This window comes from Typopeltis vanoorti, chromosome 20 (genome assembly GCF_054136105.1).
Source record: "Typopeltis vanoorti isolate ZY-2024b chromosome 20, IOZ_Tvanoo_1.0, whole genome shotgun sequence".
NCBI lineage: Eukaryota > Metazoa > Arthropoda > Arachnida > Uropygi > Thelyphonidae > Typopeltis > Typopeltis vanoorti.
This window is the reverse complement of record NC_143568.1, coordinates 100,501,124-100,528,961: the sequence shown is the minus strand read 5'-3', so window position 1 is coordinate 100,528,961 and position 27,838 is coordinate 100,501,124. Positions and strand designations below refer to the sequence as shown.

The following is a 27,838-nucleotide window of genomic DNA, read 5'->3' as shown; positions in this document are numbered from 1 at the left end:
GTTTGGCTGCTCACTCCTAGTATTATCTCCAACAAGATATCAATAAAGGCTGAAACTATTCAAGAAAAATGCACCTGGCATTTGCAAATTAGCTTGGAAAGCATAGGATGAGTATTTATTATGGGAGACTAACTATGGGTATAAGTCTGGAAGAAGGAAATGGTACATAGAGGAAGGAATAGAATTTATGCAGTTACTAAAAGAAAATTACCTGAAAGAGCAATGATGGAGAAGAGCAGGGATTTGAGAATGTTAGATCTGGTGATGGCATCAGAGGATTTGCCGATAACCAAGGTTGCATCTAATTAAGGAGGGAGAGAGAGAGGGAAAAAAGAGAGAGAGAGAGAAAGAGATCACGCATACTTGACTTGACAGGCAAAGTTGGTGATTAGAAGAATTTTCAATTAAGAAGCATATGTGAGAAACTTAGATGGCTAGTAATTATGACAAACTTTTGGAGTGCCTTAGAGGTACTAAATGAGGGGAGGATATTGGCAATGTAAAGAAAACGATCAAGGAAGCAACATCAGACTTGATTCCATAACTAGGGTCAGGAGGATATACAGCATAACAGAGTTAGACTGATGAGTAAGATTATTAAGTAAAAGTAGTCAAAAAAATAAAATAAAATATTGGGGAGAGAATATAAAGAGAAAAGTGATGATAAGCTGATTAATAATAATACAAGCCCAAACAAGAAGGGTGACAAGTATGCTGAGAAAGGTCAAATCAGATTATTATAGGAAACTGGCTGAGCTGACAAAAAGTAATCCTAAAGAGGTTCTTTTGCTATATGGCAAATAAAAGAAAGAATGAATGTGGAAAGATAACTTTATCAGGTCACCTGACCATCTATACTGATGACCAGAAGAAATAGTTGAATTACAGAGTGATCACTTTGCAAGAGTGCACACATCCAGATAGAGGTGATGCAGTGAGTAATATAAGGACTGTTATGATCATGAACAGAGATGGGTAAACTGAAAATGCTTATATATTGCAGAATCTTAATGTGAATAAAGCAGTCAGCACACATATTACAAGAAAGTGTAAGAGAACTGTTAGTGCTTCTGAGCAGGTGTTTAACTCTCAGCACTAACAGGGATACAGATGGAATGAAAGAAAGGAAGGCAAGATTGTTCCATTACATAGAAGGTGCAAAGACAGAGGAACAAATTATAAACCAATCAGTAACCAATGGTTAAGTTAGGATTCAGGAATGGTTTGAACAGGATGTGATATTACACAGGTGACAGCATGGCTTTATGAAGGAGCCTTAGTAATGTAGTCAATTGAATTGGAAAAAAGTGAAAGACACACTTTGATACTGAATATACTTTGCAAAGACACTTGACAAGAACTGTACATGAAAAATCTATTAAGTAAACTGCAGCACATTTGCTGCAGTTTACTTAATAGAGGGGGGAAAATCCACTTTCAAATCCATTTTCATTAAAATGGATGTGAAGTTGGTGATATGGATATGAAAATGGCTGACAGACAGACGTCAAAAACATAATAATATGGTGTGGTAGATTCAAGTAAAAGGCAAGAGAGGTACCACATTAATGCTAATGGAATAATATATTCAGCTGATGATGATGCTAAATTGGGAAGGAAAATATTAAATAAAAGTGAACTAGCAAAGGATAACAGCTTGTTCAGGTGTAGCAAAGTGTAAAGTTATGCACTGGGATGAAATATTACAAACCATATCTTATACTGATAGAAACTGCATTACAGGAAATTGGTCAGTTTGCTTCTATTCCTTTTTTTGTTGGAAGGGGGGGGGGGGATAGACAGCAAGTTCAAGTTCTTCAAAAGAGGACAAATTAAACGATCACTTTGATGTCGTTAAACATGCTGACAATTAGTAACAAGAAAGTTATTTTTCTTCTTTATAAAGTTTTGATACAACAGCAACTGGACTACAGTGATCAGATTTAGTCATCTTGAATTCTTAAGAATGAGAAAGTGTTAGAGAAGATACAGAGATGGTGATCAAAATGGTGAAGATCTGTGAAATGCTTCTTACACAGTGTGCCCATTAAGTAATGAGACAACAATTATTATATCAAAGCAAAGAATTAAATTTGGAATTGTCAATAACACATACATCTGTCATACAGGTGTTCGAAAGCACGAAAGGAATTCCTGAATGAGAACCTCCTTCAGTGTCTAGGTTACACCATGTTGCTGAAGCACTCCTCTTTCAAGGCGCACTTTATCTTTAGAAAGAGGAAAAAGTCTGCAGGAGCCAAATCTGGCGAATGGGGGGAGGGGTTTCAATCACAAAGATTGTGACAATGCACCTGTGCACTGTCCAGGCACGTGTCATGCAACAGAAACCAACTGTTGTTGTGGAAAAGTTCTTTTCTGACAAGTCGCATGCAGGCATACAGACATTGCATTACTCCTAAATAATACTGACCATTTACTGTGGTGCCCTCAGGAACAAATTCCCAGTGGATAATAACAGCAGCATTGAAAACAATGACCATTGTCTTGACAGGTTAATTTTGCAACCTGATATTCTTCTGCCAGGGAGAAGATGTTCCATGCCATTCCATGTTCTGGCGTTTCATTTCCATATCAAACTGTAAATACCAAACTTTCATCACTGGTGACAATTCTTTGCAACACATCACGATCTTGATCAACTGCATGGATGAAATTTTGACAACATGCAACCCAGTACTCTCTCTGTTCATGTGTCAACATGTGTGGCACAAACCTTGAACAAATCTTCCTCTTGTGCAAATCTCTTTCTAAGATTAATCTGGACATTTTCTTACCAATACCAAGCTGTACAGCAAGTAGCCTAGTGGTTATTTGGTTAATGTTTTGTGACATTAATTAATGTCATGAGCAACAATTTCACTAGCTTTCACCACATTGTCATTGGTCTGTACAGGAACTGGCCATCCATGGTGTGGTTCATCCTTCAGGGACTCCCTTCTCTCTTTAAATATTGAAAATCAGCAGAACACTTGTGTGGCTCAGACAGTCATCACCATAAACTTTTTTTTAGGTCTTGGTACACTTCTGTAGCAGTTTTTCTGAATTTACAGTAAAATTTTATCAGAGCTCTTTGCTCCATGATGCAACTTCTGACATGCTCCACTCACATACGCTTACTTCAACGCTTGTCATGGAAACTGTGGCATCACATAACTCAAAAGTTGTACCTGTGATTACAACACACTCTAGGGGTCAAAACTATAAACACGTTCGTTACTTTTATTCAAAGGGCTGTCCTGTAAAAAATCAATTTCATAACTTAATGGGTGCACTGTGTATGAGGATATATTGAAGGTTTCTGGGTTACACAAGATTACTAAAATGGTTTTATACAATGATGCAGAGGAAATATTTCATTACTTTGTTCATGAGTAAATTTGTAGAGCTATCACTGAAGAACTTTTTTTTTCTTCGAGTGGTGAATGAGTGGAAAGGGTTGCTAGAGGAGTACACTATCAGTGAATGAGATTTCAGAAACCTAAAACCATTGTTCTCAGGCACTTTTCCAAAATTTCTTCACCTCCTTGAATACCAGATGATCAAATCTGAGCACCATTAGTTCATGAGTCTGATCAAGACCTTGCACAGGAGAACAATACCTCTTTATTTTTACATGTCAGTGTCCTTATGGTTAATTTTGTAGATATACCCTTGTATCTGCCTGAGTGAGTGGGACTTTTCCACCCTTCTCAACAATATGGCATAATTAAAACTAACCAATAGAGCCTACAATCTTTGTTCCAGTGGAACCTCTCTTTCAACAGGACTCAACCATATACATAACACTTTCCCATCCAATGGCTACAATGCTTACAGAATTTTAAAAAAATAATCAATCCCCACTCCCCAATCCTACACCATCCCTTCAGAAGGATTTCAGAAATGTCATCCTCTACATCCAGAGTATATCGGAAAAAATAACCAGGTTTTTAAAAAAAGTAAAATCTCTAAACAGCTTTTAAGCCCTGCCAGAAATTTTATACCCTTATCTGTTCTACCAAAGATCAGCTCCCTCCTCTTTCAGTACCTGGAATATATAAAGTACCCTGTTCCTGAAAATTAGCATACCTCAGACAGATAAGTAGATCAGCCACCATCCATTTAGATGAACAAAACTTACATCTGTAATCATGAATACCACTCACAGGATCTTGTAGAAGAAATCCACCATGCTCTATCATGGTACATTTAAAAAAGAAACAAGGTACATTTAAAAAAGCAGTCAGAAATCAACTGAATTTAAATGGGAAACATAAATTATCAGAGGTCTCAATTTACATCACAGGCACCTACAGATGCCCATAGAAGGCATGCCACCTAGACAGGACTTGAGAGTCATAGCCATGTGTTTCATTGAGTATTGCATTGTCTCGGTGTGTGTGTGTTACAAGTATTAGTTGTACTCTGAAGATATCTCAGTAACCGAGACGAAATACTGGAAGCATTAAAATTAGTTTTTAATCCTTTCTTAGTCCTCCCAACACTTAAGCCTTAACACACTGATTATACAGCCTCGCATCTCCCAAGCCATTATTCCCACAAGGCCATCCCTGCTATCTTACACCTAGGCAATTTTAGTCTCTCCGTCCCAACATCTTTGCTTGCACAGAGAACAGTTGCCTCTCCAAGTGCCTATATCTTTCATTTCAGATGCAACTGATTTCTGGTAAATAGTTCTCTTTCATCACCAAATGTGCTCCAAGCACCATGCATTCCAAACCTATGTTCCTACATATTCTCACTATCCTGTCATTCATATACCCTTCTCCTCAATTCTGCATTATCATTCTGTAACAACACACTAATTTTCATACTTTTCTGCCACACAATTTTTAATACTGATCTAATTCACACTGCCTTTCATGTCATTTGTGCCAACCTATTTGAATAATGTGCCACCCATCATCTTGTCTTATCCATATTTTATCCTCTGCTCACTGCTATAGTTTCTCTCCCTCTCCATGTAAGCCACATACACTACTATGTAGTCACATTCTCCCCTCCATCCTGTAATAATGCACTCTGCTTGAAATCACTAAATCTCTACACATTACATCCCCCACAGATGCATTCATTCCTCTTTTACTGATAAATCTCACTTTCTCTCTCTCCACATTCTCCCCCACCTTGCTCTTTCACTTTTCTGACTTCCTCTCATTTCTCTTTCCCTTGCTCCTACACTTTGACTTCCAATTATTCCCTTTCTTTTTTGGTTCTTACGTTCCTCATTCCTCTCACTTCCACCTTTTCCCTTACTCTTTTATTCTCTAGATTTCATTTTATTTCCATTCTCTCCCTTGCTTTCTAATGACTTCCTCTCACTTTCATTCTCCTTGCTTCACTTAAGCTTGTCTAAAGTCTCCTAATCTCTCCATTCACCCTCCTCATTTTCCTTACTCTCACTCATTACTCACATCTCTGGTGGCATTTGTTTCTAATGCACTACTTCTGTTGTTGCTAAACCAATATCTGTGTTCATGTTGCATTATTTCCTATCATCTTTAGTTCTTAGGTACATTTGTGGGGAATTAAACTCCCACCTTACATGTAATTCATGAGCTTTTCAATTTCAACTAAAAAAATGTTTGGTCTCCAAAGCAGAGTTCCCAGATTATCCAATGCTTAATGAAAAAAACAGATTAAAAAAAAAGAACACTTACTAGGCCTGCACAGCCTTGTGGTAACTTCTGTAATAGTAGATCAGCAGAAGCAAGAATATCATGGGTTCATTTTATTCAGTGACTTCACCTTTTTCTAGGCCTTTTTCCCAGCTAATGCACAGTTGATCTTCAGCACAACTAGATAAAATTTTCTTCCCAGAAGATACTTAGAGTGTTTTCTCCCTTCTCCTAGAAGAAACTCAAGTTTTTAATACCAAAAATAACTGCACAATACATAAGTACAAATAAATAAATAAATAATAGTTAGGAAAACTGCTTCTAATTTGATACACTGTGTGGGGATCACTCAATCTCAGCAAGGCTTGAGAATTTATATTTATTTTCTTTTACCACAGATCATCAAGTTAATATAATGCAATTTAAACAGCAACCAGACAGATTGATGCAAAGCATGCACAGCTCAGAGGAAACTATCTGGGGAATTTTTATTTTATTATTTTTAAGAATCAGTAGCTTCTTCAATAACCAAATAATCCTATGAGGTATGATGGATACTTATGCAACATGCATGATCATAGCATCATCTTTATTTAGTGATCTACCCAGTTTTACTTTAACAGCAAACAACTATAACCTACAAATATTTCTCTTCAAATCATTTCCTACATCATTACTGTACAAATTAAATAGCAATAGTCCAAGTACAGTATCCTGTGGTACACCATTAGTCATATCCCTTCACTGGATTTTAATCTTCCTTATATTCTTTGATATCCGCCCATCAGCTACTATCATATTATTATTATTACAGGCTACTCCATGAAGTCCTTAGACTCACCCAGGGAGACCCTTAACATCATGCCAAGTGCTATCCAACATTTGCGCAGTATCTATCATACTTTACTTTAAATTCATTCACAGTCATGGTATCCACAACAGACTGGAAACCTATTCCATTCATTCACCACTCTCCAAACAAAACATTTAGTTCTAATACCCTTGCTAACTATACTGTTGCTCAGGGATGGCCTCTAGTTCACACACCACCAGAATTGTTCTGAAAAACTTTCTCTGTATTAATCTTGTAAAAACCCTTCGGTAATTTGTATGTCTCAATCACATCATCCCTTTTCTGCCTATCAACCAATTTCTGTAACCTTCAACCTGTTCTCATAAGGTTCATTCCAGAGACCTACTACCACCTTGATCACTCACCTCTGAATCCTCTCCACATCTTCCTCATCAACAAGAAACCCAAGTGACCAGATCTGCATGCAGTAGTCAAGATGGGGGTCTTATCAAGGCATGATAAAGAGCCTGCTGGTCTCTTCTCGTCAAAGTATTCTTCAGTAACCAAGTAATCCGACGAGCTTCTTTAGCCACTTTTGTTATGTGCCCTCTAAATTTCAACTCCGTATCCACCAACACTCAAAAATCTCTGGCTTTGTCAACTTCTTGGAGTACAGTTCCATCGATGTAGTATACAGTTGGTAATCTTTTCACCCCAAAATGCATAACCTTACACTTTGCCACATTAACCTGAAATCCACTCTCCTTTGCCCAGACTACCAGTCTATCCAAATCATCTTGCAAAATTTTAACATCATCTGTATTAACTATTGATGAAACCAATTTTGCATCATCAGCAAACAACTGAACAATTCCTGTCAGATCCTTTCCTATATACTTAATGTACAAATTAAATAGTAGCAGCTCATGAATAGAGTCCTGTGATTATGCCACTAGTCACAGGCTTTCTTCTGGACTCTACTCCCGAGTAAACTACTTTCAGATATCTTTCCATCACCCACCATCTTATCCACCTCACCAACCCTATATCCATCCCCATGTGCCTCAGTTTATTGACTAGAATTCCATGTGGCATCCTGTCAAAGACTTTTGTAAAGTCCAGCAGTATCACTGTAAACCCATTACCTTTATCCAGCTCAGATGTCACTGTATTATAAAACGTAAGCAAGTTACTGAGGCAGCCTACCCTTCACAAAACCATGTGCCTCCCATACAGTATCTCATTTCCATCTATCCATACCTATATTTTGCTCTTGACCAACTTCTTTAGTACCTTGACAGCAACTCCTGATATGCTGATCGGTGGGTAATATGTTATGTCAGTCTTGGAGCCTTCTTTATGCAATGGAACTATTTTCCCCTCTTTCCACCCACTTGGGACTAACCCAGAGCCAAGACTTAGATTAAACAATGAGGTGTCAAAGGTACCAACAATTCCCTAGCACCTTTACATAAAACTTGAGCTGGTATAGCATCTGATCCCATGGTTGTATTCACATCAAGGTTCTGCAATATGCTATGCACCTCCATTTCATTTACTTCAGTTCCCATATAAGTCTTTGCCTTGTCACTGCAATATCTCCACCTGGATGATATACTCTTGCAAAGTGTTCACTTAGTAATTCTACTATTTCAACTGATTCAGTTACCTCCCTACCATCGGCATTCACTAAAATCATTCTGCCATAAACATGCTTCCTTTTACTTGCAACATGTTGAAAGAACTGATTAGTCGTTATCTTTGGCCTGCACTGCTAATTTCCTTTCGTACTCTGCTTTTGCCTTTCTTACCACACTGGTTACACTTCTGGCCTGTGCTTTGTACTGCTCATGTGCCTGCTGGTCATCTTTCTCTGTGAATTTCCTTCACAATTATTTTCTTTTTCTTGTAGCTCCAGCTTAATGGTGATATTCATCCATTTAACTTGCACTTGATTTACTCTTCTGACTCTAGATATGCAGTCTGCCATTACTTTCCTCAAACACTACTTCACCACTTTCCATGCATTATCACCATCCAGCCCTTGCAGTTTCACATGACAAGGCATTGATCCAAGCAATCAAGCTCACGGTAGGCAAGCGACTGAGTCAAAAGAAGTAGCTGAGTTGCTGAGTGATAATTTTGCAAAGGTGTATCATCCATGGGAAGAAAAAGAAACAGTGTTATCAATTGCAAAAGACACTCTAGGTACCAAACCCAAAATAACCAGAAATAGAAGAGAAAAGAGAGGCCAAGAGGTGAACAATAGGTGTCCTCCTGCGATGAGTCTTCGGACTCCTTGGAGGTGTCACGAATAATAATAATAATAATAATAATAATACTTGTAAACCTACAAAACAATGAAGAGAATAAAGAAAAATACAGAGCACTAAAAAATAAAGTTGATAATCTATGCAAAAAAGCCAAAGAAAAATGGTTAGAAGAAAAAGCTAAGAAATGCCAAGAGGCATACCAACAAAACAACCTAAAAGTCTTCCATGATACTGTAAGAGAAATTATAAAGGAATTCTCAGCAAAAGCAGTAACAATGATAAACAACAAGATGACTGAAACTGGGAATATTGAAGATATAAGAAAAATCTAGTCAAACCATTTTAAGACTATCTTCCACCAAGGAAACAAAATTACAATGCCAACAATAGAAGAAAATAATGACCACCCAAAAATTTTACAAGTTAGATACGCAATAAAACATGAAAAACAATAAAGCACCAGGCATTGATACTATCCCTACTGAACTGTGGTCATATGGAGGCAGCATATCAATAGAATATTTCACAACCCTATTCAATAAAATACTACAAACAGGAGAGATCCCAGATGACTGGAGAACTGGAAAGATCATCCCAATATACAAGAAAGGAGACAAAAGAGACTGCAGAAATTACAGACCAATCAATTTACTCTCCTACACCTATAAAACTTTTTCTAAATACTAGAAAAAGCAATAGACAAACATATAATACAGCTTCTGATAAAATATTACTCTAAGACAAATGCAATAATTAAAAAGGACACACTCACAACAGAACCCATAGAGATCCAAAAAGGAGTAATGCAAGAATGCCCATTATCCCCATGCCTATTCAACATATATCAAGAAAAAGTTGTAATGAAGGCAATAGACAATGAGCCTGGAATCAATGTCAATGGTTTAACCACGCTACCGGCTGAGACATCTATAGACGTTCAAGTTATCATGGATGCGAAGTGCCTTATTAAAATTGTAATACCATTGATATTACATTGAAATATATGATGGATACGAAGCACATGTGTATGCGTATTTGATCCATAATGGCCGGTAAGGTGGTTAAACATAAATAATATCAATTATGTGAATGATCTCGTCCTTATTGCAAGAACCCCAAATAAACTACAAAAGTTGATAAACAAGCTAAACGAAACCTGTAAAACATATGACATACAATAATATACAAAAGACAAAAGTGATGAAAATAGGGAGGAACGGAACTACCATCTCAGCCACCCTAAACGGAGAACAAATAGAACAGGTAGACAACTTCATATATCTTGGATCAAACTAACAGAAACAATAGATGAACTCAAACAATCAAGCACAGAATAGCGATAGGATGGACCACCATGGGAAAATTACAGAAAATCTGGAAAACAAACAAGATATCTAAGCAAGCCAAAATCAAATTATATGAAGCAATAATTATACCAACAGTCATTTATGGAGCAGAAGCGGGGACAGTTAAGAAAAGAGAGGAGAAAAAACTGCAGGCATTTGAAATGAAATGCTTAAGAAAAATAAATAGAACAAGTTGGATAGAAAAGAAAACAAACATCACAGTCAGACAAGAATCATTGTATAAAAAGAAAATAATAGAAAAAATTAGAAAACAACAAATGAGATGGTTTGGCCACACATGGATGCAGACAGACTTCCTAACGTGCTAATCAATACTTTTCCAACTGAAAAAAGAAGACCCGGAAGACCAAGAATTACCTGGCTGAAATTAATAAAGATTATCTCTGGATGCAGAACATATAAGGAACTTTTTCAAACAGCAAGAAATAGAGAAGACTGGAAGATCCTGCTCAAGAGAAGATGCAACATGGCTTAGATGGAAGAGAAGAAGAAGAAGAAATATCATCCATGTGGAGATTTCAGTTGCTCATGTTACAGAGACATATCAAAATTGAGGTAGATGAACAGGTGTTTGGCATATTAAATTTATTTATTTATTCGTATGGCATAAATAACAAAACATGCTGTACAATACACCATCATTTTAAAAAACAATAAAAGGTTATATCCATATTAGTCAAATAGTTCACAGCTTTAGGAGTAGCCCTTAAAAAGGCCAATTTATCTCCTAAATATGCTCTAAGATAACATTTGGGTCACAATATAGTGCACAGTTTGTCTTTGAGCTCCACAATCACAATGTGGGAAAGGTTGTTTACTCCATTTAAAAAGCATATCCGCACATACACCATGACCAGTTCGCATTCTATTAAATTGAGTTCAGAATTTTTGTGGAAGGTTAGAGCAAGCATTAAAACTTTCTTGTAATTTGTTGAGAAAAAATTTTGTAATATCATCTGCCTCGCTCTCCCACTGTTCTTGCTCACTTATGTTTCAGGTTGAAATTAGATTGTAATAATTGTTGGGCTAATTGTAGTGGTGGATGTCTCGATCTCAGTCATTGTATACTTAAATCTGGGAGATCCAAGAGTATTGGCAGGGCTGTGTTCTCCAGGATTTTCTTAATATTCCTGTAAGAGAGCTTTGGCCCTGTGCAGATTTGGTGGAACAATGTTGCTAAGAGCTGGGAGCCAGTGTATGTGTGGGCATTGATTTAATTGTGCCAGAAATCAGTCTCATTGTATTATTTAGTTGGTTATCAACAAGTTTAACGTGTGCGGTATTTAGCCACACTGGTGAGCAATATTCGGCAACAGAGAAAATTAGACTGAGAGCAGTAATCCGTACATTATCGACTGTTGCTCCCCATGTCATGTTTATTAGTTTTTGTATTATATTGTTACAGGTTCTTAACTTAGCAGCAACGTTTTTTTTTTTTTTTAGATGTTGCTTATAAGAGAGCATGCGGTCCAAGGTCACGCCCAAATACTTGGGAAACTTATTAAGTTGTAGTAAGCATCCTTCAAAGCAGATATGCAAAATAACATCTGCCATGATTATTAGGGTGAAAGCTTGATACTTCTGTTTTGACTGGGTTGAACTGGAGCCTCCATTTGTTGTAATATTCACCTATTGTTTTCAGATCTTTTGTAAGTACCTCTTCTGCCTGATTCATATTTTTGTGTTGAATGGCAATCACAGTGTCATCAGCATAACAGAACTTACGTGGGGGGGGGGGAAGCCACGTGTGTATAGGTTATAAAGTAAGGGCACCAATACTGACCCTTGTGAAGTCAATGATTAAGTTTTCATTGTTGGAACATTTTATTTCCTAATATAACTTAAAAGAAACGTTCCGTTGAGCATGGAGGAAATTAAGTGCACAGTCCGTTTACATGGGATTATACTAAGAAATTTGCATATAAGACCTTCACACCATACTGTGTCATAGGCTGCTGTTAGGTCCAGAAAGACATGTTTTTTCTTGTTTCTGGAATCCAGCTTCTATGTATGAAGTTAAAGTGAGCACTTGATCACAGCAACCATATTTTTCTCTAAAACCAGCTTGTTGAATCGGGACATGCTGTATGATTGGTATGGACAATCTGTTGTACAGAAGGCATTCTAGCATTTTATAGGTACATATTATAGCATATTAAAAAATATGAATGTGAATAGAGCAGTGGGACTGGATGGCATATCAGCCTATGGACTATGTGAATGTGCAAGAGAATTGGCATTTCCTTTGACAAAGTTATTCAATCTAAGTCTCATCTCTGACAGGGTTCCAAGAGAGTGGAAAGTGGTACTATCTTATCCTCTTTCCACTCTCTTAAGTGGAAAGAGGGTAAGATAGTACATAAAGTACATATGTACATAAATAAAGTACATAAAGTATATATCACATAAAGGTGGCTAGAAGACAGAGGTAGCAAGCTATAGACAAATTAATATATCAGGAGTGGTTGTTAAAGTATTGGAAAAGTTGGTGAAAGGTAAAATACAAGTGGGTGGATAGGAATGCACCACTATAGTGGGCACACAGCTTTGTAAAGGGCAAGTCTTGTCTTAGCATCTTACTCACATTTTATAATAAAGTGACAGCAGAATTTGATAAAGTTAATGGCTACACCATGATGCTGCTCAACTTTGCCAAGGCATTTGACAGAATACCACATGGAAAACTATTACAAAAATTGGAGCGGATGGGAATGGATATGAGACTAGTAGCATGGATAGGGGGGGGATGGCTGATGGACAGACACCAGAAAGTAGTATATAGTAAGATGGTGTCTAGGAGAATGATGGTGACTAGTGGAGTACCTCAGGGTCATAGGTACTAGGACCACTACGCTTTAATTTGTATATCAATGACATAGGGAAAAGATTTAAGGTTGTTTGGTGATGATGCAAAACTGGGAGAGCAATAGTTGATAAAGGTGATATAGATATCATACAAGATGATTTAAATAAATTGGCATTGTGGGCAAAGGATAATGATCACTATCGCTACCACCCCCATTTCCCCTCATTAAGTTGAAACCCATTATCTTTTGTCCATTTCTTTTAATGGTTCATTTAATTCTTCTAATGTAATGTTATCCGAGAAAGCCTTATCAGTTACATTTTATAAGTCATTTTCAATTGACAGGGTATTTAAATCATCCTGCAAGATCTCTACATTGCCTTGATTAACTATTACTCTATCCAATTTTACATTATCAGCAAAGTGAATATTTCCTTTTAGATTATTTCCTATATTATTTATTACTTTTTGATATCTGTCTCCATCAGCCACCCTCGTATCCACATAACCAGTTTCATATCCAGCCAATTTGTTCTAATTTGCATAACAGAGTTCCATGTGATATTCTGTTAAATGCCTTTGCAAAACCCAGCAGAAATCATCACATGGCCATTCCCTTTATCCAACACAGCTGTCACTATTACAAAAAAGTTAGTAAATTACTAAAGTATGACCAATCTTTCAGGACGTCATGATGCCTCTCATATTTTATAAAATATATAAAGATCTTATTTTTTTTTCCCCTAAGCAAGTAGTTTAAGGGTGAATTTAAGATTTATGAAGATCTTTGTTGTATAAAGCAATGTTGTTCCTTGAGAAATTATTTGTTGTTTGAAAAATTATAAATAATTTTTCTATAATAGGATTCATTCTGTTCTTAGTATTTTTGCTTAATTCTGTTAAAAACCTGTGTTTAGTAAATTTAATCCACTGTAGTTGTCAAAGCTACAGAGGTTCTCTTTGGACTTATGTTCATTTCCTGTTTATTCATTTCTTTTAAAACTTATTAATATAATTCTCCCAACTTTTTCGGTAAAGATTTCTTGTCTCTCTTTCTGCCATTGCCCTTTTCTTTTTGTATTCTGTTTTCCAGTTTTCTTGAGTTAAGCCGTTTAATATATGCATTTTTTTTATCTTCAATTATATTATTTCATCATTCCATTTTTCCTACACTTTTTTTACTGCTTTATATATTGTATAATTAGTGTTTGCTTTTTCAATTCTTCTATTTCTTCTTTCCATTCTGGTTTCTTTCTTTTTTTTTTTTTTTTTTTGTGTTAACAGATTTATTTTACATACACATTCTTTACCATTTGGCTTTCCTTTCTTTATCCAATTTGGAAGTATTGTTATATTTCCTATTACTAACTGATACCTGAATCAATATTGTAACCCTTTCTGAACTCTAATATCATTCATTAATTTCACAGTTTATTATTAGCTACCAGTATCAAATAGCCAATTATTGATTTTTAATCTCTAGCTCTCCAGGTAACTAAGAGCATATTTATATCTAAAAAAACCATAAACGATTCATTATTTTTAAGCTGCTGTAAGATGCACTCTAGTCAGTTTTTTTTTTTTTTTTCAAGATAATTTTCTCAACAATTTTCCATCATGGTACTGATTCATTACTTATTCTTGTTTAACTCATCTGCTGTTAATATAAAAAATCATTTAAGTTTATTTCAACTAATATATCTTGTAATAACATTAAATTCTTCACTTTCTACAAAGGATAGGTTCCTATACTTGTTAGATCAGCTTTGTGTTTTTATTATTCTTTCTTTTTAAATGTATTTTATATTTACAGTATTTCATTATGTCACTGTTCTCTTCACTGTGCAGTTTAATCGTACCAAGGAATTACAGTATCTTACTTCAACTAAATATCCCGCTAAATTCATACGTAGTGAAACGTCAGTAAACGACAGCCATTTAAAAAAAATAATAATAATAATAAAAAATCGCCTACTGATTTAGTTATTTTTCTTGTTGAACAGAACAAACGACGGTCAAAACTAATGCATTCATAATTCTTTTTTGGAAAACCCATAAATAAATTAAACAAATCAAAACACATGACGTGTGTGAATAATGAATAGGCATGGCTGGTAAACTTCAATTTCTAAATTTTCCTAAATCTGCTCATCTTCAAAAATCACTAAACCATGGTATGAGAATATTTGCTATGTTCAATATACTATTAAAACACTTTTAAAAAGAAATACTGATATGCATACAACGGTCATTATTATTATGCGACACATGCATGGAGCGCAATCTACCCTACTTCGCTAAATGCGTACATTTTACCCATCTCCACTACTACTTAATTCTCCTACTACGACACTGCTACCATCTACCGCCCATCATCACCAACAACCGTATTTTTTGTCCGTAAATGGCGTGTGTTCTGAAGGCAGATTTGTCTGTATATGTAGCTTATTATTATTATTATCATCATCAGCACTTATTATTATTTATTACTTATGTCTATTAATTACTTGCCAGCGAAAGTTGGTCGATTAGTAGAGCCTCTGCTAGTAATGGCTCAAGCAAAAAGTTAAGCAAGTTTGAGCGCGGTTAGTAGTTGGAAGGAGATCAATCGTTCGATGCTGTTGCCACAATCTCCCTCGATGAGTCTTGGATTCCCTGGAGGTGTCACATAATAATAATAATTAATTCCAAATCCTAATTAATAATGTTTATTATTATTATTACTATTATTATTATTATCAAACACCAACACGTTGGTTCAAATACTAAAATGCATTTATAGATCATTTATAAACTCTTCATAGAGGCACTAAAAACCTGGCTAATAAAACTAAACAACAGCAGCCTTAATCAACCTATAATTATAGCGGATTGGTTGGTTGGTTGGTTTATAGTTTATTTGGCACAAAAACTACAAAAGTCATACTGTGCCATACTGAAGGTTACAACATTAGCATTTACAGAAAATTGTAAGCAATATGTCTCTACAAGAATCTAGTTCCACAAAGCAGCATCTCTAAGTAAACAGAACTGCTGCAGAGGGAACAGCAACATACAAAGTCAGAAGTTATTACAGTAGTGCAAAAATTGTTAGCAATATAAGTTAATACATAATATATGAACAGAGGCGCCAATAGTGTCCGACGCCTGTGTGCAAAACTATAGTTGGCGCCCCTATATCCCTTCCCCCAATAAAAAATCACTTTATAAAAAAATATCAGTGAGTAAAAATGAAATACGAAATATATTAATTATAAGTTTACTGAACAAAAAAGCAGAAATTGCAAAAAAAATGTATAAAAAACAATAAACATACAAGAAGGGTACAAAAACAACAAAAATAATTTCGAAAAAAAAAAATAAAGTAAATAAATAATAAAATAAATAAATAATAGTAACTTACAAGTATATTACTATTATTACTATTATTACGGGCAACTCCAGGGAGTCATTAGACTCATCGAGGGAGGCCCCAAATCATATTCATCACAACTATTTGACATTCATACAGTATCTATCATACCTCGCCTTAAACTCATTCACTGTCACAGCATCCACCACAAACTCAGGGAGCGCATTCCACTCATTCACTACTCTAAAAGTAAAGAACCCAGCTCTAACACCTTTACTAACCACACTTTTGCCCAGTTTCCATGGATGTCCCCTAGTCCTCCCACAACCAGCCCTGTTCTCAAAAATATCTTCTGAATTAATTTTATAGAAACCCTTCAGTAATTTGAATGTCTCAATCATATCTCCCCTCCTCCGCCTATCAACCAATTTTTGCACCCCACAACAGACCTGCTATCATCTTGGTCACTCGCCTCTGGATCCTCTCCACCTCCTCCCCATCAGATTTGGTCACCTAGGTGACCAAATCTGAGCACAGTAGTCGAGATGGGGTCTTATCAAGGCTCGATACAGAGGAACAATAACCTGCTTGTCTCTGCTTGTCAACGTATTCTTCAGCAACCAAGTGATTTGATGAGCTGATTTGGCCACTTTTGCAATGTGTCCCCTAAATTTCAATTCCTTATCTACCAACACTCCTAAATCTCGTGCCTCATCAATTTCCTGGAGCACGGTTCCACCAATGCAGTAAACTGCCGCCAATCTTTTCACCCCAAAATGCATAACCTTACATTTTGCCACATTAAATTGACATCCATTCTCCTTAGCCCAGACCTCCAATCTATCCAAATCATCCTGCAAAATTTTGACGTTATCTGCATTCTCTATTGCCCTACCCAACTTCGCATCATCTGCAAACAATTCAACTGTTCCTCTTAGATCCTTTCCTATATCATTTATGAACAAATTAAACAGCAGTGGTCCAAGAACAGATCCTTGTGGCACACCACTAGTCACAGGCCGTCTTGTGGACTCTACTCCTGAGTAAACCACTGTCTGATATCTCTCCGTCAACCACCCTCCTATCCATCTCACCAACCCTATGTCCATTCCCATATGCTGCAATTTACTGATTAGAATTCCATGTGGTATCCTGTCAAAGGCCCAGTAGAATCACTGTAAACCCATTACCCTTATCCAGTTCAGCCGTCACTGTGCTATAATACGTGAGCAAGTTACTGAGACATGACCTACCCTTCACAAAACCATGCTGTCCCCCGATACAGTATCCCATTTTCTTCTATCCAATCTTGTATTTTCCTCCTGACTATTTTCTCTAAGACCGTGATAATGATTCCTGTTATGCTGATTGGCCGGTAATTTTAAACAGCAGCCTTGGAACCACCTTTGTGCAGTGGAACTATTTTCCCCTTTCCACCCCTTTTGGACTGACCCAGTCCTGAGGCTCAAATTAAACAAAATGGTCAAGGGCACTGACAATTCTTTGGCCGCTTCACGTACGACACGAGCTGGTATACCATCCAATCCCACAGATGTATTGACATTGAGGTTCTGTAATAGACTAGTTACCTCTACTTCATTCATCACAATTCCAGTATAAGCTGTTGGTTCTTCCATTCCTGCAAAGTCACCACCTGGATGATATACTCTTGCAAAGCGCTCGCTAAGTAATTCCACAATATCGACTGATTCGGTTACCTCCCTACCCTCAGAATTTTTAAGATCATTCTACCATGAGCATTTTTCCTTTTACTTTCAACATATTGAAAAAACTGTTTGGGATTCTCTTTAGCCTGCGTGGCCAATTTCCTTTCGTAATCTGCTTTTGCTTTTCTTACCACCCTTGTTACCATCCTGGCCTGAACTTTATACTGTTCCTGCGCCTGATGGTCACCCTTCTCCTTAAATTCCCTCCACAATTGTTTCTTTTTTTGCAGCTCAAGCTTAATAGTGTTATTCATCCATTTAACCCCTACTTGATTTATTATTCGGACTCTTGGTATACAGTCAACCATTGCCTCCTGCAAACAGTTTTTAACCACCTCCCATGCACTATCAACATCCAGCCCTTGCAGTTTTACATGCCATGGCATTGAGCCAAGCACACACCTAAGCTTGTCATACTTACCAGCCCGGTAATTCCATGTACCGTCTTAATTGTAAATTCCACTCCTTTAGCCACCTCCCAAGTCATGACCTTATGGTCACTCTCACCAATTGGTGGCAACATGGTCATGTTCGTTACAGCCACATTCTCAGTTGCAATTACTAGGTCCAGCACTCTTTGCCGCCTGGTATTTTCCAATACATGTTGCCGTAGATAGTTGTTCCTTAATAACCGCATAAAGTCCAATTCCTTCCTCCCATGTGCCCTCTCTTCTTTCCAGTCAATGTTACCATAATTGAAATCACCCATAATAATTACCCTCCTTCCACTCATTTCTTCTATTTGCTCATGCATACTATCCCCACCATCCACTCCATCACAATATATAAAATAGGAACATATTAAACATTATTGGTAAAGAAATAGTTAAATAAATATTTAAACAGAAAGAAAAATCACTTAGTGAATTGAACTTTTCTAGTTTTCATTAATGAAAATGCTCGAATAATATCATGTATATCAAGTTGATCCAAAATATCTGACTCTATTGATATAATGGCAAGATTTGAAAGTGTGTCTTGTACCATTGTGGAGCTCAAGTAGATTTTAATAATTTTAAGTTTAGAAAAGGACCGTTCCGCAGATGCTACAGATACCGGTAATGACAAAAGAATCCGAGAGCAATTCTAAAGTTTGGATAAACTATGATTAAGTTGTTTGAATAAATATACTGAATTATCTGATATATATCATTTTTAAAATTAGAAATAAATGGCTGACAGCGTAGAATTTCTTTGCATAAATCGTTTGCATCAATGTCTGAATGATTCCCATGTGTTAATTTTTGTCGTAACGTTTTACAAGATAATAAATATTCTTTATTTTGTGAAGTACTTAACAAATACAAAAACTGGAATGAATTCATACATTCTTTTAATAAAGTAAATCTTTCCTGCAAAGATTGTAATGTTTGATATATTATGCAGAGAAAAAAAAATTATCTTAAATGAAATTTCAGGATCTACTATAATTTCATGTTCGTAATCAGATTGTGTTGTCTTTTTACATCGCCTTAGTGGTCTACTACAAAATAGAGATTCTGCGTCACATTTTGCTGCAATTAATTTTGAGCTTTCTACAATTTCTTTGAAAGTTTCATCAGACCTATTATGATTTAGATCATTCAATGCATCTAAAGTAAGTTGGAGATTCATAGATGAAGACTGCATTATGTTGCTGACAAAACTTTATTTAAAATATCATACGAAATCGTTGGCGCCTTTACTATCCCGGCGCCTGTGTGCGTCGCACACTTTGCACATATGGCCCGCGCGCCCCTATATATGAAACACTAAGCCAAAATCTTTGCAGTAATTTTGTATATATGTAGATACTATACATTTTGAGTATGCATCTTATTTAGAACTTTATTTTTCGAATAATCATGTAGTGCTGTAGGACATCTTACCTATTTATGTACTTTCTAGTAATTCTGTTTATATGTATTGCTAAATTCTGTTTATACTGCATTTCTAAATTTTATTTTCATCCATGCATATATTACAATAATCCCTTTTGCCTATTTTTGTACTGCTATAAAGGCATCTATTATAATTTTACATATATCTACATATATGGGGGCAAGACTACCAGGATCCCCCTTTCCGGATGTCCACGGGTCGCACCGCACGGCAAACACGGCTGCAGGGCGTCGGATCCCAGTGATGGTGGTCTGGAAAAAGGATAGTGAAAGAGCAAAGAATACGGGAAGAAAAGCAAAGAAAAAGAGGAAAATTGAAAAGAGCCAGTACCGTCACTGGGAGGTCCCCTCCACCACAAACAGGAACCCTACATGGATGGAGATTATAGCGGGAGTAATGTTAACACCATAAACACCGAAGCAACCATGACCACAGCTTATTTAGATATAGTATCAAACTTTGGCTCAACAGCAACCATTTTATTTCATACTAAACAGGAAATGGTAAATTAAAATATAGCACAGTCCTGTAGAGGTCGTATTAACATTCGTGTCAGAGATAACAAATTTTATCCACAACTGTTAAAACAAACTAACAAACCAATACTTCTAACCATTACACATCCCAGCACTGGAAAAGCAAACTCCCAATTCTTTACTCACGTAAAACCATTTTTTTTAAGTATTAGATGACTGCATTCATTCACGAAGAAATTAGAAAAACCTCATGGCATCTTATAATGCAATCCGATAATCGAGAACTGTATTACTCTTTTGTCACATCGATGAGTCGTATATATACGAAAAAGCTACCCAGAAATTAAAGATTAGAACCAGCAAGGATTCACCTCCATGGGTAAACGACGATATACTACTTAAAATTATTATTATTATTATTACTTGACACCTCCAGGGAGTCCAAAGACTCATCGAGGGAGGGCACCTACTCTACAACTCTGTCTCCACCATCTACAACGAACATCAACTACGCCAACGCCATCTCCCGCCCACCACTACCACTAGTATTTAAACAGACAATCACAAACATCCATGCCCACAGGGGGATTCGAACCCGCTGCCTTTTGGCTGGAGAGTGGATACGTTAACCACTCGGCCAACCAGGCTAAATACACAATAAAGATCGTTTATGGCATCAGCTCAAAAGAAATCCATATAATCTGAGCTTAAAAAGCGAACATAAAGAATTCAGAAATAGACTGCAAAGAGAAATACGCGAAATTAAACGTAATTATGATAACAATAAAAATTTAATTAAATTAAGGAAAAATCCAACTAATGAAGATTTCGGAAAAGTTAATTAGGCTGACATTCACAAATTGGTTAAAGAAATCTCTACTTTGCAACAAACAGCATGGGTTTACTAAGTGAAGATCATGTTTTAGCAACTTTCTCACATTCTATAATAATGTCACCACTGAGTTAGACAAGGAGAATCAATACACCATGATACTTTTGGATTTTGCTAATGCTTTTGACAGACACAGCATGGAGTACTGTTGCATAAATTGGAGAATATGGGTTTGGATTAAAGAATACTAACGTGGATAAGCGGGTGGCTGACTGACAGATATCAAAAAGTGGTATACGGGGAGTATGGATCTGCAAGATTTAAGGAAATCAGTGGTTTACCGCAAGGATCACTCCTTGGTTCACTGTTATTCAATCTGTACATTATGAGATAGGTAGCATAATCAGGACTGATACTGATGTGCACTACTTGGAGAATGATTTGAATAGGCTAGCATTGTAGGCATGAGAAAATGGATGTCAGTTCAATGTTAGTAAATGTAAAGTCATGCACTTTGGCATGATCAGATATCTAATGTCATATTATAGGAAGTTAAAGTTCAGAGACCATGTAGCAAAAATTGCAAATACAGCTCAAAAGATAATTGAAATGCTGATACCAACTTCAACATGTAAAGATGAGGATGTCATTTTTCCTGTTTACAAGGCGATCATAAGACATCACTTTGACCTTTGTGCATAGGTCTGGTCTCCTGGTCTCCGTTGTGATTCTGATACAGTGGAGAGAGTGCGAAGGATAGTGTCAAAAATGATATCAGGATTGTGGAACACTGATTATTAAGTAAGATTGAGAATTTGTAGACTACAGACACTATCCAACAGGAGAAAGAGGATTGATATGATTGAGACTTACAAACTTCTGAAAGGGCATACAGGATTTCAGTCGATGGAATTTTTCATTTTATGGCTGGTGGGAAAAGGACAAGAGGGCATTCTTGAAAGCTGGGAATGAATTTCGCTATAAATGGGTGAGGGCTAGATTTTTCTCTGATAGGGTACTGTGTATGTGTGTTTAGAATGGATTGCCATTGGATGTTGTGTGTGCAAGCAATGCATCAGGTAATATGTATCTCCATCGATGAGCCCCCTCCCTGGAGATCTCTCTTAATAATAATATATGCACTTTTTACTTTCCAACCACTCCTGCAATTAATGGGCCTTCATCCATTAATCTTTTTTCTTCACTGACAATATATATTTTTCGTAAAAGTCTTTATTTCTCTATTTTTTAATTAAGTTCCTGTTACGTTTACTGTTTCAACTTTTGTAGCTCACACACAATTCTTATTCATTTGTTTGGCTTTCAGTCTCATTTTCTTATCGTTATTTTATGAAATTATTGATATTCTGAGTTGAGTCATGTTAAAAGAAAAATATCATTTTGCCTCTTCAAGTAATTCGAACCAACATCTCCACAGTACTCTTGTCACGGCTTTCAAAAATCAGAATAACGTTCTCAAATCGGTGATTGATTTTCTAATAATTGCAGAACGCAGAACATTACTGTCTATAAGGATGAAGCATAATGCTTTTATAATCTCTGCTATCTGCTAAGGTTACTGTGTAGGGGAAAGTATATGAGAAAAGTGCTCTGCCTGAGTGAGTGCGAGTTAGAGATCATTGTTAGGAACTAGGATGCCCTTTAGTCTCCTATATTTGAAGATATCCGATTCTTCATAATTTGCTGCTTGTTGAACTAATTCATTTGGATGTAACGACGATTTTGAAAAGAACTTTACTGCTAAAGATTGCAGGAAAGAGTAGATATAAGGAATGTTTGTGTCCCGATAAAGTTGTACATCTCTGATATACCATGGCGCATTAAGAACCATTTGTGTAAGCATTTGTTTTGCACCCTCTGTAGTTTAAAGATATTTTTGCTTGAAATGTGGCTCCAGACGGGGGACGCATAAGTAATAATCGGCCGAATCATCAACTGGTCGAGAAGCAATTTGATTTTGGTATCTAATTTGCTATTCCTATTGATAAGAGGGTAGAGCTGTGCGATGACTTTTGATGTCTTTGCACATCAGGCTTTTGTGTGTGGGTTGAAGTTTAGTTTTCTGTCCAGCAGTACACCGATATATTTGGCTTCTGCTTTCCAGGGAATTTTGATATTAAATAGAAAGATATCTTCTTTAGGAGTTATTGAATTATTAGTGAAAAGCATGGTAGTACTCTTTTGAGGGTTTACTTTCAATCTCCAAATGGGGAAACAGTTGGTTCCCCATTTGGAACTCCAATCTCAGCAGGGCTTCCTGTAGTTTCTTGGTGACAAGATGCAGTTTAAGGGATCTGGCTAGTATTGCTGTATTGTTAGCATAGAGTGCTATGATAGATGACATTGGATTGTGCGGGATGTCCTCAATATAAATAGAGAAAACTATTGGTGCCAAAAAGTTTACTTTCAATCTTCAAATGGAGAACTAGTGCTGCAATTTCAGAAGGTTTTCTTGTAGTTTCTTGGTGACAAGATGCAGTTTAAGAGATCTGGCTAGTATTGCTGTGTCGGCAGCATAGAGGACTATGATACATGATTTGACTGTGCGAGATATCCGCCATATAAATCGAGAAAAATATTTTGGCCAAGAGGGGACCCGTGAGGCATCCTGCCAAGATTCGTTATGGGTAGATAACGAGCCATTTAATTTGACTTGCAGTCGTCTGCCACAAAAAAAAAATGACTTTATAAGGTGTACCAGATCCAATAGAATGCCGGCTGAAATCAGCTTGTAGTTTGTCGAATGCCTTTTCTAAGTCAAGAAAAACTAATCTGGTGTATTGATGCCAATTGTAGCTGGTGGTAATAAACTCAATCAGTCTATGCATTTGTTGCGTAGTGCTATGAAACTGACGAAAGCCAAACTGTTCTTTTGGAAGGATATTTGACTTGTTTACAGAGACTTGAATTCTGGAGAGGATGAGGTTTTCTCCATTTTGTGAAATTGGAAACTAGACTGATGGGACGATAACTTTGAGGCAGCTGTGGATCCTTTCCAGGCCGATAAATAGGGACCACACCAGCCAATTTTCATGTGGAGAGAAAGTATTTGAATCCGAACATGGCATTTATTATTGTGGTAAGGTGAACGATGGCCTTTCGGAGCAGTAGTTTAATAACTTTATTATGAATGCCGCTCAGGCCCAGGAGTTTTTTTATTCTTTAAATTCTGTATAATGTCATAAGTTTCAGCTGGAGATGTAGATGTGATTTGGCTGATACTAGTATCAGACAGTTTTAGCACGTATCTGACGTGGCGGTGAATTTTATAAATATGATTGAAGTTTACGTTATCATATGAAGAGCTACACTGCCTTTCTGAATTTTTTGCGATAGTTTCGGCTTTTTCAGCATCTGAGTGAACAATACCTGGATCAGATTTTAGAGGGAGAATAGATTTATTTTTGTTTTTGATATTTCTCAGCAGTCTTCAGATGATTTGATCACCGGGTGATATTGAGGCTAATTTATCTTCCCATAATTTGTTTCTGTGGACTTTAAGTGCATATCTAACTGCACTAATTAGTTTGTTTAGAAACGTTTTGTCTTCGGGTGCCTTTGTGTTATGGTATCGTTTTTGCCTTGTTTTTTCCCCTGATTAAGTTTATAATATCTTCTGGTTAGAAGATATCATGAACTGCTTTTAAATCGGTTAGGCTTTGAAGCAGTTGTATTTGAGGTAATAGATGATAAGGCTATGTTGATTTGTTGAGAAAGTTGATTAACTCCAGATTCGACTCCTTCCTTGGAGTTAATATGAGGAACAGGGCCAATGCAGTCCGTCAGCATTTGGGATAATTTTTCACAAGGTACGAAGGTGTGAGGCGGAGGAGGGTAGTCCCTTCTGATTACCTAGAGGTTAACTCATTTAATGATTCCAGGTAGTACTGTAATTTAACATTCTGGAGGACAATTATATTCAGGACGTCGGAGGAGCCAATCGGACTGTGATGAGTTGGTACTGAGGAGACCGCCAGAGCTCCGCAGTTGGAACTTGATTAGTTAAACAGGATGCGGTCATTCCTGTTGATATATTTACTGCTCCAGACAGGATGTTTTGCATTTAAGTCTTGGGAGATAATGATCGGCCCTTTAACTCCGAGGATGGCGTCCAGATCTGAGATCAGCAATGTTTTTGATGGTGGGTTGTAGGCTGCATAGATTTTTAGGTTTCCGACTGAGTTTGTGATGACATTGATACCTGCGATGTCGAGGTTGATTGACTTCTCTATGAATCTGGGAGTTTCTGATAAACCATGATGCATCTAAACTCATTCTCAGACATTTGTTCTGTATTCTCTGCAGCTTTTGAATATTTGTATTCGAGATATGGCTCCGTGCAGGAGATGTGTAAGTGATGACTGGGCGTATTACCATCCTGTATATGAGTAGTTTGTTCTGATTGTCCAGTTTGCTTTTTTTGTTGATCATGGGGTAGAGCCGCACAATTACTTTGGATGTCTTTGAGCCTTTGTTTTATTATTTTTTATTATTATTTTATTATTTGTTTAATTATAGCTTTGTTTGGACGGGTTTTATGACTGGTGAATTGTAGTTTTTTGTCGAGCATTACGCCGAGATATTTGACTTCACTCTGCCATGAGATCTTAACTCCTAGTAGATGTATGTCTTCCTTGGTCTGAAACTTCTTTTTTAGTAAATAGCATGGCTGAACTCTTCTGTGGGTTTGCTTGGATCCTCCAGTCCATCAAATTTCTCTAATGTGTGAATACTGCTTTGGAGTCTTTTGATAGCCAGTTTGCAGCTGAGAAATCTTGCTAATAATCCAGCATATGCATATAATGCGGTGATTGTTGAGCTTGGGTTTTGAGGAAACAGCAGGGGGGTGGCAGGATTGAGCCCTGCAGCACACCTGCCAGGACCTTTCGTCTGGTTGACAGTTTCATTTATTCTGACTTGCATGAATGTCTTTGAGGTAGGAGTGAATTATTTTTAATAGATTAGTTGGTATATTGAATGCGATGAGCCTTTAGACAAGACCCTGATGCCACACCTTATCAAAAGCCTTCGCAGCATCTATGAAGACTACAGCTGTGTGGAGGTTCCAGTTGAAGCCTTTGGTAATGAATTCTACCAGTCTGTAAATCTGTTGTACGATAAATAAATAAATAAATCAGCTAACGCCTTTTATTCCGTCACCGGGAGTAGGCGAGGCCTTTATACCCTATCTAGCTTTTGGAGACTGAGTGGGCAGTTCAATCTCCACCAGTAGCCAATCAGAGATAGCTGGCCCATGTCTATCACTAATTATAGCAGCCGTCGATGAAGTGGCTAGCAAACAAGTGCTGCCATCTCTTGGTACCTAACCCTAACAAGATATGTTACTGTCTGAAATAATGTGGATACTACGGTCGATTTTCTTGAGTTTACGTGATAAAAAAGCCGAGTTTCCGGGATGAATTACCCAATTGCCTGTGTATGGTAGTATTGTTTTTTCTGAATCCGAACTGCTCATTAGGAATAATACCTAGTTTATCCATTTCTGATTGAAGCCTTGTAAGGATGACCTTTTCCGCAATCTTTCCAAAGCTGGACAGAAGACTGATAGAGTAGCTTTCGGGGAGCTGGGTGTTCTTTCCAATCTTTTTGATTGGCATGATATCTGCCATCTTCCATGTTAAGGGAAAATATTTGAGTCTGAGGATGACATTGATTATGTTGACTAGATGCAGAATGGCTTTTCTGGGGATTAGAAACCCTAACAAGATATGTTACTGTCTGAAATAATGTGGATACTACGGTCGATTTTCTTGAGTTTACGTGATAAAAAAGCCGAGTTTCCGGGATGAAAAACCCAATTGCCTGTGTATGGTAGTATTGTTTTTTCTGAATCCGAACTGCTCATTAGGAATAATACCTAGTTTATCCATTTCTGATTGAAGCCTTGTAAGGATGACCTTTTCCGCAATCTTTCCAAAGCTGGACAGAAGACTGATAGAGTAGCTTTCGGGGAGCTGGGTGTTCTTTCCAATCTTTTTGATTGGCATGATATCTGCCATCTTCCATGTTAAGGGAAAATACTTGAGTCTGAGGATGACATTGATTATGTTGACTAGATGCAGAATGGCTTTTCTGGGGATTGGTTAATTATTTTGCTTGTGATTTCGTCTTGACCTGGAGCCTTATTGTTGTTCAGGTGGGTTATGATATTTATAACTTCTGCTAGAGAGGATGTGACATGTTTGATGGCCATTTCAGCTTAAACTTCCTTTGAAGTTTCTTTACAAGAATAATCACTGGCTCTTTATCCAGAGAATCTGTGAGGGCGTCCAAATCTAACACATTCATCGTTAACGATTTGCGTATAAACGCAAGTAAATCCTGCAAGTATATGGATCTGAAATAGATGTGCTAACAATGACGATTCTAGCGACTGTTAGGTCTAACGAATTGCCCTCGTTACAATTACAGTCCACTTATCTGTGCTGCTGTTCTTAAATACAGTATAATCCGCAATTTAATAACTTTAATCACGTCTCTGCTAGTTAATCTATCAGCTACACTACACAACTAGAGTTTCTCATATTTCTCATATTGCTAGAATAGCGGTGTTGTCGGCATAGAGGGCCGTAATGGTTGTTCTTGAGTTAAGAGGGATGTCTGATACATAAGTTGTGAAAAGTATTGGGGCCAGGAGAGAACCCTGAGGT

The 27,838-nt window shown here is 36.9% G+C and overlaps 1 protein-coding gene across 4 annotated transcripts in view; it reads right to left on the bottom strand.

The window, feature by feature from the left end:
• LOC150095715 (DNA repair and recombination protein RAD54B-like) overlaps nucleotides 1–15,177 on the bottom strand; it is a 232,067-nt gene extending 216,890 nt beyond the window's left edge. For 3 of the 4 annotated variants that reach the window (XM_090410071.1, XM_090410074.1, XM_090410073.1), the window contains exons 1-2: nucleotides 15,122–15,177; nucleotides 5,682–5,870 (exon numbers count right to left, since the gene is read on the bottom strand). The gene's annotated coding sequence lies outside the window, so the exon portion shown is untranslated. Of the gene's footprint in view, nucleotides 1–5,681; nucleotides 5,871–14,853; nucleotides 14,939–15,121 lie in introns of those variants that run through there. The other variant, XM_090410072.1, reaches the window with a different exon arrangement.
• Nucleotides 15,178–27,838: the final 12,661 nt, after the last annotated feature.